General features: G+C 35.5%; 1 protein-coding gene across 4 annotated transcripts in view; it reads right to left on the bottom strand.

Annotated features, from left to right (window-relative positions):
• The window catches only part of LOC128696869 (aminopeptidase N), a 34,435-nt gene extending 26,273 nt beyond the window's left edge, over nucleotides 1-8,162 (bottom strand). For 2 of the 4 annotated variants that reach the window (XM_070096041.1, XM_070096043.1), the window contains exon 1: nucleotides 8,012-8,162. The gene's annotated coding sequence lies outside the window, so the exon portion shown is untranslated. Of the gene's footprint in view, nucleotides 1-2,462; nucleotides 2,648-8,011 lie in introns of all 4 variants that reach the window. The other 2 variants (XM_070096042.1, XM_053788301.2) reach the window with 2 other exon arrangements.
• Nucleotides 8,163-17,123: the final 8,961 nt, after the last annotated feature.

Raw genomic sequence — 17,123 nt, 5'->3', positions numbered from 1 at the left:
GGTGATAAATAGGATAGGAGGTAAAGGAATTTCTGTATTGAGAGCATTAAGTCTCGACGTGGGGGGGTTGGGAGGAACGTGTAATCAGAGCTGTGGGATACATTATGGCAGATTATATCTATATAGTGTGGGGATTGCGGGGGAAACAGGTTACTGAGGTGAAGAGGAGGGTGTTAGCGTTAACGTTCTATAAAACGGTATGTAGAAATAAGGAAATTTATGGGAGGAGGTGGGTGAAGGATTTTTCAGAGGGATATAGGCAACTTACGTTACAGGTTTTATTAGACTTGTAATATACGAGGGAGGGGAGGGTATGATTGGAAAGTGTTGCTGGGGTAGGGAAGTCAGAGGTGAAAACAGGGTTGCCTCCCTGGTAATGGATAACAAATGTTTGCGAGAGTGTTGGATGAGTGATGCATGAGTGAATAATATGTGGACCACGGGTGCTAGCACCTGTGGAGCTGGCCAGTTTTTGTGTGACTGGACTTTACACTTATTATACATATTGTGTGTGGTAATATTGATTTACGGTAATGACATTGTAATTTGGAGTTTTGCTATAATAATTGCATGTATTTGCTCCAACTTGTTTTCTAGGTGCCTTGCACTGCATAGTGTTGATGCTGTGATCATGCACGGTGTCCAGAGATATGATGTGATATGTTTGTATTAATGTCTGTGCATTATTGTTCGTCACTGGTGTTCTGCAATTTTCAGTTTTGTTTTGAGAGTAAAGAGGTTAATGCACGTCAGATAGTGTAAATAAAGTTGGGCAACAGTGGTGTTATAGGTTTTTGTGGTTAGGTGTGTGCTAGGCACAGTCTTTGTGTTACTTATGTCATGGTTATATTTTATGTTGTATTGTACTGTTGTCAATAGCACTGTAATGTCCATATAAGCTGTATAGAGCTTGAATGTCATAGTTGAAGCTGTGTTATTGCTTTAACACTGGAATTGCATGTTTAAATGTGTAGAGGCTTACATGTGTTGGATTTTGAGACTAAGTTTATTCTTATGGTTTTGTAGTAATTTTGTATGTCTTTGTGACTTTTCTATATCACCATTGTTGTGTAATACATATTATGTAACTGAACCATTAGGACAATTACATAAATTAATGTTTTGATCATTGCTGTGTGACTTTAGATTAGGCAACATTCATTGTTTATAGTGTGTTAGGCTGTAAATAGTGGGGTGGTTGGATAACCACTAGGGGGGGGGGTAATATGTCTGTATAATATGTTCAGTGCAATGCATTGCATGGTCTGTAGTCGATTATTAAGTACCATTTCGAGGGATGTGTATATAAAAGTGTTGTTCATATCATGTAATTCTGTTGAGTAGCTCCAACATGGTTTGGGTAAGTGATAGGATGAGGGAGCAGGGAGGGGGGGGGTGTACCCACACGGAGTTGTAAGTGTGGTGTAATATTAGCTGTAGGGAGGATTGTGTTAATTTATAGACTTAAATGAGTTTTACATATTATATTTTTGTAATGTCATGTTTTAAATAAAATATATAAAAAAAAAAAAAAAAAAAAAAAAACGACTTAAAAGATGAACAACAGTATTTCAGATTTAATACCAGCAGATCATACATGTTACAAATTACCTTATTTCAAATTAATCCCAATTTTTTTTTGTAATAAGCTCAATTTTATTATTTTATATTACCTTAACATAATTCATATATCTTTATTACATTTATATTTATGGGAAATGGGTTAAACCAGTGAGGGTGATATAGCATCTAGGTAATGGCAAGTAATCAGGTTTGATCCACGGAAGGTGAGAGTTAGTTGATAGTTTAAAAACTATCAACTACAGAGAGACATTAGACTGCACTTGACCTGCTCACCACCAGTCAAAAAATCTTTAATCCTAACATAGGATTGAAACAATCTCTATGTATGTATGTAAATACTGAGATTTTCATCCCTCCAAGTTCATATATATATTGCTGTTCTTCCCAATATATACAAAGTCGATTTATCTCCCTTGAAAGAAAAACACCTTTAACATTTTCTAAAAAAATTGGGGATTCAAACCTTGAACTGGTTTTGTTTTTGTTTTAATGCAAATGCAACACAATTGTCATTGGTATTATTGTTGGAATTATTTGTTATGAACTGTAATACTAACCAAATCCTAAAAATAAAATTATTATTATTATTATTATTATTATTAGGGATAACCTCTACCGGATTATATTATAATCAAAAACAAGCGCTAAACCACAAGGGCTATACAGCAACCTCTACCAGAAAACAATAAGACTGATGAGCCTGTAACGAATGTCTAGAATCAGGAAGAAAGGAAATTAGACAAAAAGGCATATCATGCAGAGAAAAAACTTACATGGCGTAAACATTTAAAAAAGGACGGACTGTAAAAAAATAATGGGCTCAGTACCACACATGATACACACGAGACGCAGACTAGCTGATAACACTGGGTTCTCACTTTTATTGATGTCTAGAAGGAAAACCTCCTTTTGAGAGGTAGCAGATTCAGCAGTTCTTGATAACTTTCTTAATATACGTAGAAGGAAGCTGGGCAGCCGGAGGAAAGTTTCTGTCTCTCTATTAGTGGACAGAGGATCGAGCTTCCTTCACACTTGCACAACACGGGCTTGGCTCTTCACGTACCTATACAAATAATTAATACGTGTTGTATAGTAGTAACTTTTGTGTCTCACAGTGTATGAGTCAATGATTAGCTATTCCTCGCTATTTCTTATAGGTCAGAGTACACCGACATTCTGTAATTTCTCTTCACTTTCTGTATACTTTGCTGAAAGTGAATGTCATCAATTTCTAAAAACTTTAACAGGAATCTGAAATCCGGTTGTGTGACCAGCTAAAACAGAGGCACACTTGCCAGATCAACTTGGCATTCTGCTCTCGCTCTCGCCAGTAACACTGTACAAACTGAATCGTGATCATTTGTAATTCTGTCTCGACCACACCCTGGCCTTGAGAGAGGTGATTGGGAAGGGGGGAGCTAAACATACAGGTGTAGGACAAGGTTTTCTTGTGACTACTTTTCACTCTGTGTAGAGGAAATGTTAACGACTTAATAAAGCTCTTCATGGAGCAAAATACTGTCACATTCAAAACTTGCGTAGTACCTGTTTCTTTTCTCCACTGCTGGCAACAGTTCGCTTTTGTATCCGGTGGAGAGGATATTTTGTCCATCAATGAAAATGAGGACCTGCTTAGTCATTAATAATCCGCCTTCATACGGGTGCTGGGTACCAGTGATTAAGCAGACTTTCGCGAAACGATGATGAATATCTATGATTAACCAATAACTGAGCTGGATTTGTAAGTCATTAAAAACAACGTCTGATGCAAATGTAGAGTCAAAAAGCCATGGGTTAAAGACTCGACCTTTCAAATGATGAATGGTGACTGCTTTTAACACGAAGTTCCTCTCTAGCATAAAACAATGGGACCCTGTATGACTTAACTGATGCTAAGTGAAGAGTAACGGTGAATTGTCTGAGTTGAGAAAGTGACACCAGGCATGAGGTGCAATTCACAACAAACGGACGAACACTGCGAAAGTCGAAAGTAATTCACAGTGTATTGAGATAAATGTTTTATTTATCCAGCAGGTGAAAGCCAAGGATGAAGCTCGCAGCTGTTCTAAATACATTCTACGTTACTGGTAACTTCTCTTTGTTGTGACAATGAAAATAATTGAAATATACTTAAATTATATCCCTAAGAAGGTGGATGACAAATCTCGCTATAAACCATATGGCGCAAACCGGATATACCAAGCATCTTCCTTTCCTAGGCGATAGTCGACAAGGTAATGTTGATCTCAGCTGGGTAACTGTGTTTGCAGCAACATCTGGATGGCATAAAGACTCCAGGTAAGGAGCCGTGGCCTTGAGAGATAGGTGCACGTGATGAGTTTCCACCGAGTCATAAGCCACGCAAATGTAGATAAAGACCAGTTTTCCATGACCCGAGAACAAATGCCAGCACAAGAGGTGGCAATGACATGATGACTCGTTGAACTGACAGTAATATTGCTGATATGAATTCATTTGAAAGATTTAAATAAAATTAGGAGGCACAAAGCCAACTCAACGCTAAAATTGCCAGAAAATGTAAAAGAATAACTTCCTTAACGTAAAGGTTGTATATTGAACAGACTAGGTGAAGACAGAGGTGATAAACTTTCCTTGATTATAATAATAATAATAATAATACATACATATTAGTGCTATGAGCAAACTTCTTCCCAGCCCTCCAAGGCCATCTAAACTATACTGGTTCCAGACACATGCAAGACAAAATAATATTTGCAGGAACTTCAAAATTTCTATTGTAAATGTAAACTAATCTCCACATGATACACACTAACTTCGTGAGCATAAATAAGAACATAAGAACTAAGGAACACTGCAGAAGGCCTACTGGCCCATGCGAGGCAGGTCCAAGTCTCCTACCGGCTTAAGCCAATGCACCCAACCTAGCCAGGTCAGGTCACATTGACTTAAGGGAGGAATACGGCAACCGACCTGGTAGCACAAGCTATCAGGTCCAACTCACACCCACCCAAATCCACTCATGTATTTATCCAACCTATTTTTAAAGCTACACAACGTTGTGGCCTCTATAACTGTACTCGGGAGTTTGTTCCACTCATCCACAACTCTATTACCAAACCAGTACTTTCCTATATCCTTCCTGAATCTGAATTTTTCCAACTTAAAACCATTGCTGCGAGTCCTGTCTAGGCTAGATATTTTCAGCACACTATTTACATCCCCTTTATTTATTCCTGTCTTCCATTTATACACCTCAATCATATCCCCCCTAATTCTACGTCTTTCTAGAGAGTGCAGATTCAGGGCCCTTAGTCTATCCTCATAGGGAAGGTTTCTGATACATGGGATCAACTTTGTCATCCTCCTTTGTACATTTTCCAGAGAATTTATATCCATTCTGTAATATGGTGACCAAAACTGTGCAGCATAATCTAAATGAGGCCTAACCAAGGATGTATAGAGTTGAACAACCTGAGGACTCCTATTATTTATGCTTCTTGATATGAAGCCAAGGATTCTATTAGCTTTATTGCGAACACTTATGCACTGTTGTCTTGGTTTCAGATTACTGCTAACCAGAACTCCTAAATCTTTTTCGCAATCCGTAATATTAAGATCTACATTATTTAGCTTATATGTGGCATGGTTATTGTCCTGTCCAACATTTAGAACTTTGCATTTGTCTATATTAAACTGCATCTGCCACTTCTCCGACCACTGCATCAGTCTATTCAAATCTTCCTGGAGTGCTCGAATGTCCTCGTCAGAATGAATTCGACGGCCTATTTTGGTGTCATCGGCAAACTTGCCGATGTCGCTCTTTATGCCCTCATCTATGTCGTTTATGTAGATTGTGAACAGCAGGGGGCCCAACACTGACCCCTGAGGAACACCGCTCGTGACGCTTCCCCACTCTGATTTCTCCCCATTTATGCAAACTCTCTGCTGCCTATTTGTCAACCATGCCTCTATCCAGGAAAAAATTTCTCCTCCTATTCCATGTGCTTTAATTTTCCTCAATAGTCTCTGATGTGGGACCCTGTCAAAAGCCTTACTGAAGTCCATATACACAATATCATATTCATTACCATGATCTACCTCCTCAAATACCTTAGTGAAAAAAGTTAATAAATTCGTAAGGCAGTAACGCCCCTTTGTAAAACCATGCTGAGATTCGTTGATTAATTTATGCTTTTCAAGGTGGCTACGAACTGCCTCGGCAATTATTGATTCCATAAATTTTCCCACTATGGAGGTTAGGCTTATTGGTCTATAGTTCGAAGCTAAGGACCTGTCACCTGTTTTGAAAATAGGTATCACATTTGCCATTTTCCACTTATCTGGCACCATGCCAGTTTGTAGTGATATGTTGAAAAGATTAGCCAAAGGTGTGCTAAGCTCCTCTTTACATTCCTTTAGAACCCTTGCATACAGTTCATCAGGGCCTGGGGATTTGTTAGGTTTTAATTTATCTATTTGCCTAAGGACCATGTCACTTGTGACCCTAATAGTGCACAGTTTATTATCGTCCTGTTCTACATAATTTATCATTACTGGAATATCGCTGGTATCCTCCTGTGTAAAAACTGAGAGGAAGTATGTGTTAAAAATTCTACACATTTCCTTATCACTGTCAGTGAGCTGACCCGAGGAACTTTTGAGTGGGCCTATCTTGTCCCTGATCTTACTTCTGTATACCTGAAAGAATCCTTTTGGGTTAGTCTTCGATTCTCTTGCAACTCTAACCTCATAATCTCTTTTTGCTTTTCTAATTCCCTTTTTTATTTCTCTCTTTAACTGAATATATCGATTTCTTAATTGCCCCTCTCCTCTTTTGATTTGCCTATATATGCCTCTCTTTTGACCAATCAGATATTTTAATCTATTGTTCATCCATTTAGGATCATTTTTGTTTGATCTGATTTCCCTATTTGGAACATAATTTGACTGAGCAGCTAGAACTATGCCCTGGAAAGCATCATATCGGCAACCATCACCACCTACCTGACCCTTAGTCAGGTCATTCCAGTTCAGCCCACCTAAGTAATTTTTCAGTCCTATGAAATCAGCCAAGCGAAAGTCAGGGACGGAGACTTGATTGCCATTATTAGGGGAATTCCATGATATATTAAAACTGAGTGATTTGTGATCACTTTCCCCAAGCTCATCATTAACCTCAAGATGCAAAATTATGTTACAAACTCAGATATAGAATATAAATTCTCTCTGGTGACCAAGATTTATATATTCAGAAAAAAACATGCATGCAGATTTAGGATTACACCAATACATATTCAGACACACCAAGATAGAATCAGGATACATGAAGATATAATTAATCAGTGATGTATCAAAATGTATTCTGGGATACACGAAGATATTCAGTGATATATGAAAATATCTTGAAATATAAACGAAAGATTGAATCACCATCTGTGATTTTACTAGAGTGATTTACGTAATAGTTATAAACATGTTGAACTAAACACAAAAAATAACAATATATACTTTATAATAACATGTGATTAAAATCTTATTTACCTCATCCTAAGGGTAATATTAATACCATATTATATATATATATATATATATATATATATATATATATATATATACTTAATATACGGAGGTATGTTTTCGCCTAGTAATAAACTGTAATATTTTTTAATGCAGTTATTGTTGTTGCTCAGCAGCAACAAATGCAATGGTATCCATACATTGCAAGATGTATTGTTGAAAATCTGTCAGTGTTTAAATTTAAAAAAAATTCACGATTCTCCAGAGCAGTGACGAGCATTTCATTTTTGTTGTTGTTGTTGTTGTTGTTGTTGTTGTTGTTAAATGGGATCGCCTGTCCAGCTTTATTATTATATTTAGTTGAAAGCGCTAAAGCCGTATAGACCAAACAGTACCTGGGGAATCGGAGGTAGTCAGTATTGGTCCGAGAAAGGAAACGGTAACTAAAATATTTTGAATCAAAAGTTCTTCCTTGGCATCAAGGCACCTGTCTACTGGTTTGTCATCATATCTATCGTACTGAATACCTGTCTACCAGTGTGGCATCATATTTATCACATCTTCCCACTTATAACTCAGGGAGGAGAGGCCTATTGTCAACACAACAGAGTCCCTTATTAAGGTGATCAACTCACAGGTGAGAAATTTTAAGATAATGTGATGCTGTATGGCAAGATAACATAAGTTCTTATATATAGCCTCCTGAAGGCTACTTACTATCATAATTGTAAATAATTCATCTAATGAATTACAAATCTAAAATTTCTTATAATACCACTTTAATATCGTACATGAAGTTGTAGGTTGCACGTGCACAGTGACGTTTAAATAGATTAAATAAGTCACAAGACATGTTTCACATACATCGTTCATTACAAATATGACTATAATAATTAAACTCAAGCACCAAACAGTAAAAAACACTCACATAGAACAGAATAAACACTCCCACCTTGCGTGACACCACCTTGTATTACCTCCGGAAGTGTACTGACAAACACCTGAGCTTCACCCGTCTTACTGGTCCCATCCAACCCACAGCTGCCAATTGTTCTTTAAGAACATTGCTTCTACTTTGACATCCCCCCACACTGCCTCACATTTCTTTTAATTGATAGAATAATAAACTACGGAATCGTGGTCTATTAAATGCAAAATCAAGTATAAAAGTAAATAGTGAATAGAGTGCGTTGAAAAGTGAATGCATGACATACTAACCCATCCAGCTTGGTCGTACACACTTCTCAGTCACAGCAGAAGTGTTGCCGCCAGTTTTCCCAATACTAAAATTCCGTCCCATCATGTTAATGTATTTCATAGAAATTCATACACTGTCATTATGAAGAACACTTCTATTTTTTCCATTTTTTTAGTCACATACTTAGTATAAATTAAAAGTGCAAGCAACTTATATGTATGTATACACTTATATATATATATATATATATATATATATATATATATATATATATATATATATATATATATATATATATATATATATATATATATATATATATATATATATATATATATATAATGTCATGCCGAATAGGTAAAACTTGCGATTTTGGCTTAAATAGCAACGCTCTTCTAGCCGAATAAGGCATGCGAAAATTTGTGTATTCAAAAATTTCTCAAAAGTCATTCTGAACCTATCGAGAAAAATATATTTCATTGTGTTTATTTATTATTAAATTATTGTAAAGTTATCTAAAATATATTTAGTTGCATTCGGCTAAATTCAATTGCGCTTTTTATGAAAAGGTTAGGAAAGTTTTCTAAGGTACTTTTGGTACAAAAATATTAATTTTTACATTAACATAAATGAAAAAAATATATCTTTAAACGTGTAAGAGAAAATTTTAGAAAGGATTTAGTTAAAAGTGAGTTCTTGCTAATTGGCCAGTTTTACGTATTCGGCACGACATATATATATATGCAATAAGATCACAGTTAACAGGTGATATCACAATATGCAGAACATCCACTGTGAAAAATAGTGAAATTCCAAGCTCTTTCGCTACTTTTCACATTATCAAGGAATTCCTTGATAATGTGAAAAGTCACGAAAGTGATTGGAATTTTCTATTTTTTTTTCACAGTGGCTGTTATATATATATATATATATATATATATATATATATATATATATATATATAAGGAGCTGGATGAGAGTTTTATATTGTAATTTGTGATAAACATGTAGCAGTGTGTGCTTGAAATGTGTCCCTTGGGCCTCATGTTCTGTATGTGCCATCCTTGTACCAATACTGTATCTTTTAAATATTGTGTACCATACTGTGTATTAAAATATACCTATTAGTATATATATATATATATATATATATATATATATATATATATATATATATATATATATATATATATATATATATATATATATATATATATATATATATATATATATATATATATATATATATATATATATATATTGTGGAAAATTGCATTTACTTGGATGTATCATTATTTACATAACAGTAAATGAACAAAGATAATTATTATTTATCAGTTAGACAAGTAGGAATTTGGGACACCTAGGTCGCAAAAAATGTCCCCCTTCGATACCTATCACTGTCATATCCACAAGTTGCTCTGGACCTATTAATTATAAAGGAAATAAACATCACCAGGAATGCTGGTAAATATATAAATTTGTGGACTGTATATTAAATTAAAAAATTATTATATATAAACACATATACATAACAGAAGGAGAATATCTTAAAATCGTAACACTCAACAATTTGACTGGAGACTAATGTGTCATGTACAGGACCCCCCCTTTCGCCTACATTTATGAAAAATTTACTGGCCAGAATTTAAACATAAATTAGACAGCTTATCTGAGGTTCCTGGAGTTGTCCTGTCCTGTCGCCTGATATCTCAAGTTATGCAGGAATGCACATCCAACAATTTCGCCTCCTATTTGAGAAGTTTCAACCCAATTTTAACCTCTAGAGCACGAAAATTCTTCACATTATATTTAATGTCTGTTACTCAATTCAAACAAACAATGGTGACTGTCTTCTGTGCAGATGCAGGCTTTCCATTTTCTATGACATAAATATTATTAAATACAGTATGGCCATCTATTTACATAGAACTACTGTATTTCTGGAAAAAATATACAGTATTTTCCACACTGCGGCCGGGCGGAGTTAGTTGCTAAACGACTCGAATTGCTCATTTGGCAATGGTGGAGGACCTGGGTGCATATAGGATCTGGCATCCACACAGTGACATATTACACAAGATTTAATCACCCTTTTTACACTTTGCCGTCCTTGTGGACTTTCCATACGTATGGACTTTCCATACTTTTAAGGTGTGCATTTATCGTCACTTGAAGTATGAATGGACTGGATGTAGCACCAAATAATACGCTCCTAAAGCGATAGGTTTTCAGAGGGCTAAGTGGGTCAATAGGATTCACAGGCCATAACAAGCGGGTACAATCCCGGTCTTAGGAAAGCTTTACTTATGTCAGCCGTAAAGGCATAATGCTTCACTCTAAAATTTAATAAGATATCTCCTAATTTTTCCGTCAACGACGGACCTGTCATCAAACAGTCATTTAAACTAGATACATTTTTGTTGCTCCTGGCACTACAATTAAACACAATCCTCAAAGGAGTGGTCTTAGAATCCTTCTTCACTCCGTGATGTGGCAAATAGTGACCATAAATTTTGGTTTGCTCAGGAGGTACCTCTTCTATAAATTTATTAATTATAGGCAGTTAACAATTCTGGTGTCTTACTCAGTTCGCGGAGCTGAGCCTTTAACTGTCCATATGCCATTCGGTAATTAGTGGGTAATTCTGAATGGTTCAGTCTCCACGGAAGTCGTACCCTGTGGAAAATACTGTGCATATTTTCCGGAAATACGGTAATTTATAGGTAAATAGATGCCCTATATTGTATTTTTAAAAGAAGTATGTTATCGAAAATGTGAAACCTGCGGTTGGGGAGGTCAGTCGCCATTTTGTATGAACTGAATAACACGTTGTGAATAATGGGAAGAATTTTTCGTGCTGTAGAGGTTAAAATCGAGCTGACACCTCTCAAATAGGAAGCGAAATTGTTGGATGTACATTCCTGCATAACTTGAGATATCAGGCGACTAGACAAGACAGCTCCAGGAACCTCAGATAAGTCTGTTATGTTATAACTCTGGCCAGTTGTTATTTTCATGTATAGACAGAGGTTTTCTGAGTATGATACATCTTAAATTGGTGAGTGATTTTTAAGATGTTCTCCTTCTGTTGTATCTATGTATCTATAACCATTTATTATTTTTAATATACAGTCCACAAATTTATATATTTACCAGCATTCCTGGTGTATGTATATTTCATTTAATTAATAGGTCCAGAGCAACTTGTGGATATGACAGTGGTAGGTATCGAAGGGGGACATTTTTTGCGACCTAAGTGTCCTAAATTCCTACTTGTCTAACTGATAAATAATAATTATCTGTGCATATTTACTGTTATGTACATAATGATACATTCAGATAAATGCAATTTTCCACATACCCAGTATTGTCCAGATTTAAATTTTACATCTCTCAGGTATTGTTCTTGAGTAAAAGAATCGTCAGGACTTTCTTCATTTACATTTATTTCAATGCTGTCTAATTCCCACAATTTATGCACTGGCTCAACACCATCCTCTATGGAAGAATTATACTGGGGTACGATTTCATGAGTAAGACACACAGTTATGGTATTTGTAGTTTCCTCTAGTCATGAATTATTATTACGAGGAATCCTACCATACATTACATGGCCTCCTGCAGTCTTCAAAAGGGTGACACCACATTTCTTTACCATACCCTTTACAAAGGAGGCATAATAGTCACTACCTATCAAAATATTTATTGAGCCTACAGAATCATCACTTACACCAGAAGGTGCTAAATTTACATTATGTGAAAGTCTTTCTGTAGCTTTGCTAAGCCCTACTGTAGATATTTTCTCTGGAAGTCTATCTACAATTACTGCATTAACACTTTTTTCTCATTGCCCAACCTGACAGTTACATAAACAGTGTCATACAATTGAGCTCTTTTATTTGAGAGAAAACCAGTTAATTTTAAAGTTGTGGGATTTCCCATCTGTACTTTCATACCATCAAGACATTTACGTTTTATGAAAGTACGCTGGGATCCCTGGTCCAATAATGCATTTACATTTTTTTATTTATGCCTTTTATCATCAATTTTTACCTGTAACACAAGTAAGGCTACTTCAACAAACCCATCATTATTAACATTAGCAGCAATTTTTACATTAGCTACTGTTGTGTCAGGATTGTCAACATTATCATTATTATCAACATTATCATATAGACCTTTACAAATGACTATATGGTGTCTTCCTTTGTGACATTGATAACAGAAGTTTAATTTGGCATAACAATCCTTTACATTGTGCTTGCCCAAACATCTGATACATCTGTCAAGTTCCTCCAATCTTTCAACTTTATCATTCCATGAATTGTATGCATTGCAATTCTTAGAAAAATGAGTACCCTTGCAGAAAAGACAATCTCTCTTTTCTTTGACTGGTTTCTTATTAACTGGGCTACTCTTAGGAGGGTACTTATTCTTCTTACCGTGTGGAGAATCATTATTTCTGATTCCTGCTAATTGATATGCATCTATGCAACTCTTTTTAAGAAATGAATTTTGATTATTAACATTGGGATAATTTTTCCCTTTGTGAAACTTGACAGATACCTCAGAGTTATTATGTGTTGCATCTTTAAAATGAGTTAGTTGGCTGGTCTGCAACTGCACAATTGATTCTTGAAGACCTAGTCTTATTTCCTCCAGACCAAAATAACCCTTGTGATATTTGTTCGAGAGCCATTCAAGTGTTCTAAAGTTTAATTTATTCTGTACCATGGCACTCAATAAGCAGATTATATTTATTACTTAAAGTTTTGAGAGTGCTCTCCAGTTTAACTCTAAAACTATTTGTCTCTGTAACTGATAAATAATAATTATCTTTGTTATCATTTACTGTTATGTACATAATGAGTTACATACAGATAAATGTAATTTTCCACATTTAATTTGCCCGTTGGTCCTTCTTGAATTAGTTAATTACTTAATAATTATATGTGAAATAACATAAGCAACGGGCAAATTAAATGTGGAAAATTACATTTATTTGTATGTAACTCATTATGTACATAACAGTAAATGATAGCAAAGATAATTATTACTTATCAGTTACATAGACAAGTAGGAATTTGGGACACCTAGGTCGCAAAAATTGTCCCCCTTCGATACCTACCACTGTCATATCCACAAGTTGCTCTAGACCTATTAATTACAAATGAAAGATGCATCAACAAGAATTCTGGTAAATATATAAGTTTATGGACTGTATATTAAAATTAATAAAGGATTATATATATATACACACTTACATAATAGAAGGAGAATATCTTAAAATCACTCACCAATTTGACTGGAGATCAAGTTGTATCATATCTAACTCCTGTCTAAAATTTATGAAGAAACTGGCCAGAATCTAACATAAAATAAGACACTTAACTGGAGTAATATCTGGTTTCCGTCTAATTAGAGTCTTGTCCTTTCGCCTGATATCTCAAGTTATGCAGGAATGCATATCCAACAATTTCGCCTCCTATTTGAGAGGTGTCAGCCCAATTTTAACCTCTAGAGCGCGAAAATTCTTCTTATTTTCACTAACGTTTGTGTCCAATTCAAACAACAATGGTGAGTCTCTTCTGCGCAGGCGCAGTTTCTAATTTTTTATAACATAATTTTTATTAAATACAGTATGGCCATCTATTTACATATAACTACTGTATTTCTGGAAAATATATACAGTATTTTCCACACTGCGGCCGGGCGGAGTTCGTTGCTGAACGACTCAAATTACTCATTTGGCAATGGTGGAGGACCTGGGTACATAAAGGATCTGGCATCCACACGACGACATATTACACAAGATTTAATCACCCTTTTTACACTTTGCCGTCCTTGTGGAATCCAGAAAGTTCCCCTAATACAATTTAAGGTATCTTGTACCCCGCCATGCATTACATTTTTATGGGCATTTAGAACAATCAAATTTGTTAGATGATGAGTTTTGGGCAGTAAGATAGGGTGTTTAGCATAATCACCCATTTCAGCATTTTGTAACCTACCTCTGTACCTAATTACATTGTTCTCTAAATACAGCCCCAACTTCTCTATTATGGAACCTTTCACAATTTTTCTTTCCATCATCAATTTAATCTTATTTCCATAGATTTCTTCTTTACCTAAACTAATAAATGTAACTAAGTTGGTGTTTAAATTTCTAAACAAGATGAATATCTCATATAAGTTTTCACAAAATGATTCTAAATATGTTCAAATACTAGGAACGAATATCATACTTGAGCAACCTACCAAATATACCAAGATCAAATCTAGTTGAGAGAGGAGACTGTTAGTTTCTAATTCGGTTTAGTCGAGTTATATGCGTATACCAGTTAAAACAAGTCAGTTACAACTCTCTTTTTCTGCTGCATTGAATTCACAAGCATGAAAGAGTCGAGTCGTAAGTATTGAGCAATTTGCCTAAAGCATAACCTATTTAGAGGAAAAGGATGAATTTGCTCCTAGGTAACGTTACAGTGCTGACAATAGTAGGTAGTACTTTCTGTCAGAAAAAAGAGCTTTGGCTGTGCTACAAGCAAATCTGCATGGCGTAGGACTACTCAGTGTGAATCTGCACCAGGTTCTTAGAGAGTGGAAAAGATGCAGCTAAGTTAACAGTATTTGCAGATGATTAGCTAGTAAATAACATTAGTTGATTACTCATTCTCTCGCCAAAGAATGCTTAATAGCGTTTACCTGTTGAACTTGCTACGGTAGATCTCCTGGAAATTATAATGATAACCAAAGTTTTTTGGCATACATGTGCGACTGAAGCCAACGTTTCCTAAGTGCGAATTATAATAAAAATATGGCGAACGAGTATGGCTTTTATTATGTAGGAGTGAGCCGGGGAACGTCTTGGCCTTGCGCACACTCACCTCACACGTACACTCACTGAATCACAAGTTTGGATCCCTTCCCACTGGCGCTTTGTCACCGTTAATTTGGTGTAGTGCTTTGTGCCTAGTGGTACGGGCCTCTCCTCTTATTTTCCCCCACACGGTGCTTGCTTGACGAAGAACCAGCAATCTCTTTTGGCGTAAACGATGGGAATACTTTCCATTTCTGAAAATTTTCTGACGATATATCATATTTCTATGTTATTAGTATTGATTATTATGTCATATTAGATGAATTGTGATAGATAAATAAGCCGTAGAGATGTTATTAGCGTCATATTGAAGCATAATATATTCGTCTCCCTCTTGCCTCCTACCTGTCTTCCATACACCAACAAGAGTCAGTAAAGGTAAGTGTGATGCTAAATGCTCATTTATCCATTTTATTAGTGCTTTATATTTATTTGTCATTACTTTCTGTATGTATATCTATATTTAATCTGTAAAAGAAATATTTTTTGTTAATTCTTTTGGCTGTCTGAAACGGATTGATTGGATTTCCCTTGTCTCTTATGGGGAAAATTAATTTGGCTAAAGGCAAAATCGGTTCAAGGCAATATCTCTGGAACGGATTAATACCGTTACCTGAGGGGTCCACTGTGTGTGTATATATATATATATATATATATATATGTATATATATATATATATATATATATATATATATATATATATATATATATATATATATATATATATATATATGTATATATATATATATATATATATATATATATATATATATATATATACATATATATATAGTTGGGCAAATGTTTTGTTAGTGGGATGGATTGTAAAGGACCTGCCTAGTATGGGCCAACAAGCCTACTGCAGTGCTCCTCCTTTCTTATGTTCTAATGACATGGAACGAATTATGTAGATGAACTACGGAGTGTGAAACTAGACTCGGAAGTTTTGCTTGCTTTATTATGATTCATACAGCATAAGTGTGAATTTGTCACGACAGTAACAAGGTAGTGTAAATTTTATGTTAGGTTAAAGTACACAAAAGCTTTTATTATCGCTATGTAGTGACGTAAGATAAGATTTGATCAGATTTTTAACTTTGGAGCGTTAGTCACCTAGGATAACCCAAGAAAGTCATTGCATCATCAAGGACTGTCTGTCTTTTTTCCAATGGGGTCTTGTCCCCCAGGAAGCGACCCACGCCAGACGGTTGACAACCAGGTACCTACTTACTGATAAGTGAACAGGGACAGCAGGTTAAAGGAAACATGCCCAGTGTTTCCACCCGACCGGTACTGTACCACGGATACCCAGTGTGTGAGGCGAGAGCGTTACCTACCGAGCCACGTGACTTACAGGACGTCAGAATGTAAGACCTGCAGTACACGTAATGGTCCGTGCTAGTAATAGCAATAATAAGAGTAGAAACTACGTCTTGTCAGGTTATGTAACTTTGTCTAAAATAAAGATTAATGACGCTTCAAGGCATTATTATCTGTGGGTGTCTGTTTCCTTAATCACTAACCAGGTGTCGTTCCCTCATCAAGTGATTGGTGATTTTGTGATAGTGTTTTAGAGACGTTCAGGGCAATTTGGCTGTTGGGAAGGATGATAACTTTTCTTTAAGTGGTGACAAGATATGAACTGCTCTTTTCTTGCAGTACCTGATGAACAAGAATGGAAAATGCGGCTTATTGAAGGTTTGATGTGTACAGGAGCATTCCTTATCAGTAAATGCGGAATGCTCTCAAGACACTAATTATCTTCGTGTTTTGAATACAGCAGGAGTAAAGGTTAATTTTGTCTGTAGGCATCCTGTAGATTTTTCAGTTTTAATTTTGTGGATGAGGACGTCGATGCATGTTAACTTTTTATTGGTCTCCTTTTCAAGTATAAACAGGACCACCCGTTCAACTTCGTTAAGCCTTTTATTTAGATTCTAGATGTTAATACATTTGGGA

Source organism: Cherax quadricarinatus, chromosome 52, assembly GCF_038502225.1.
Source record: "Cherax quadricarinatus isolate ZL_2023a chromosome 52, ASM3850222v1, whole genome shotgun sequence".
NCBI classification, from domain to species: Eukaryota; Metazoa; Arthropoda; class Malacostraca; order Decapoda; family Parastacidae; genus Cherax; species Cherax quadricarinatus.
Note: the sequence above shows the minus strand (reverse complement) of the source record. Positions and strands in the feature narration are given on the sequence as shown.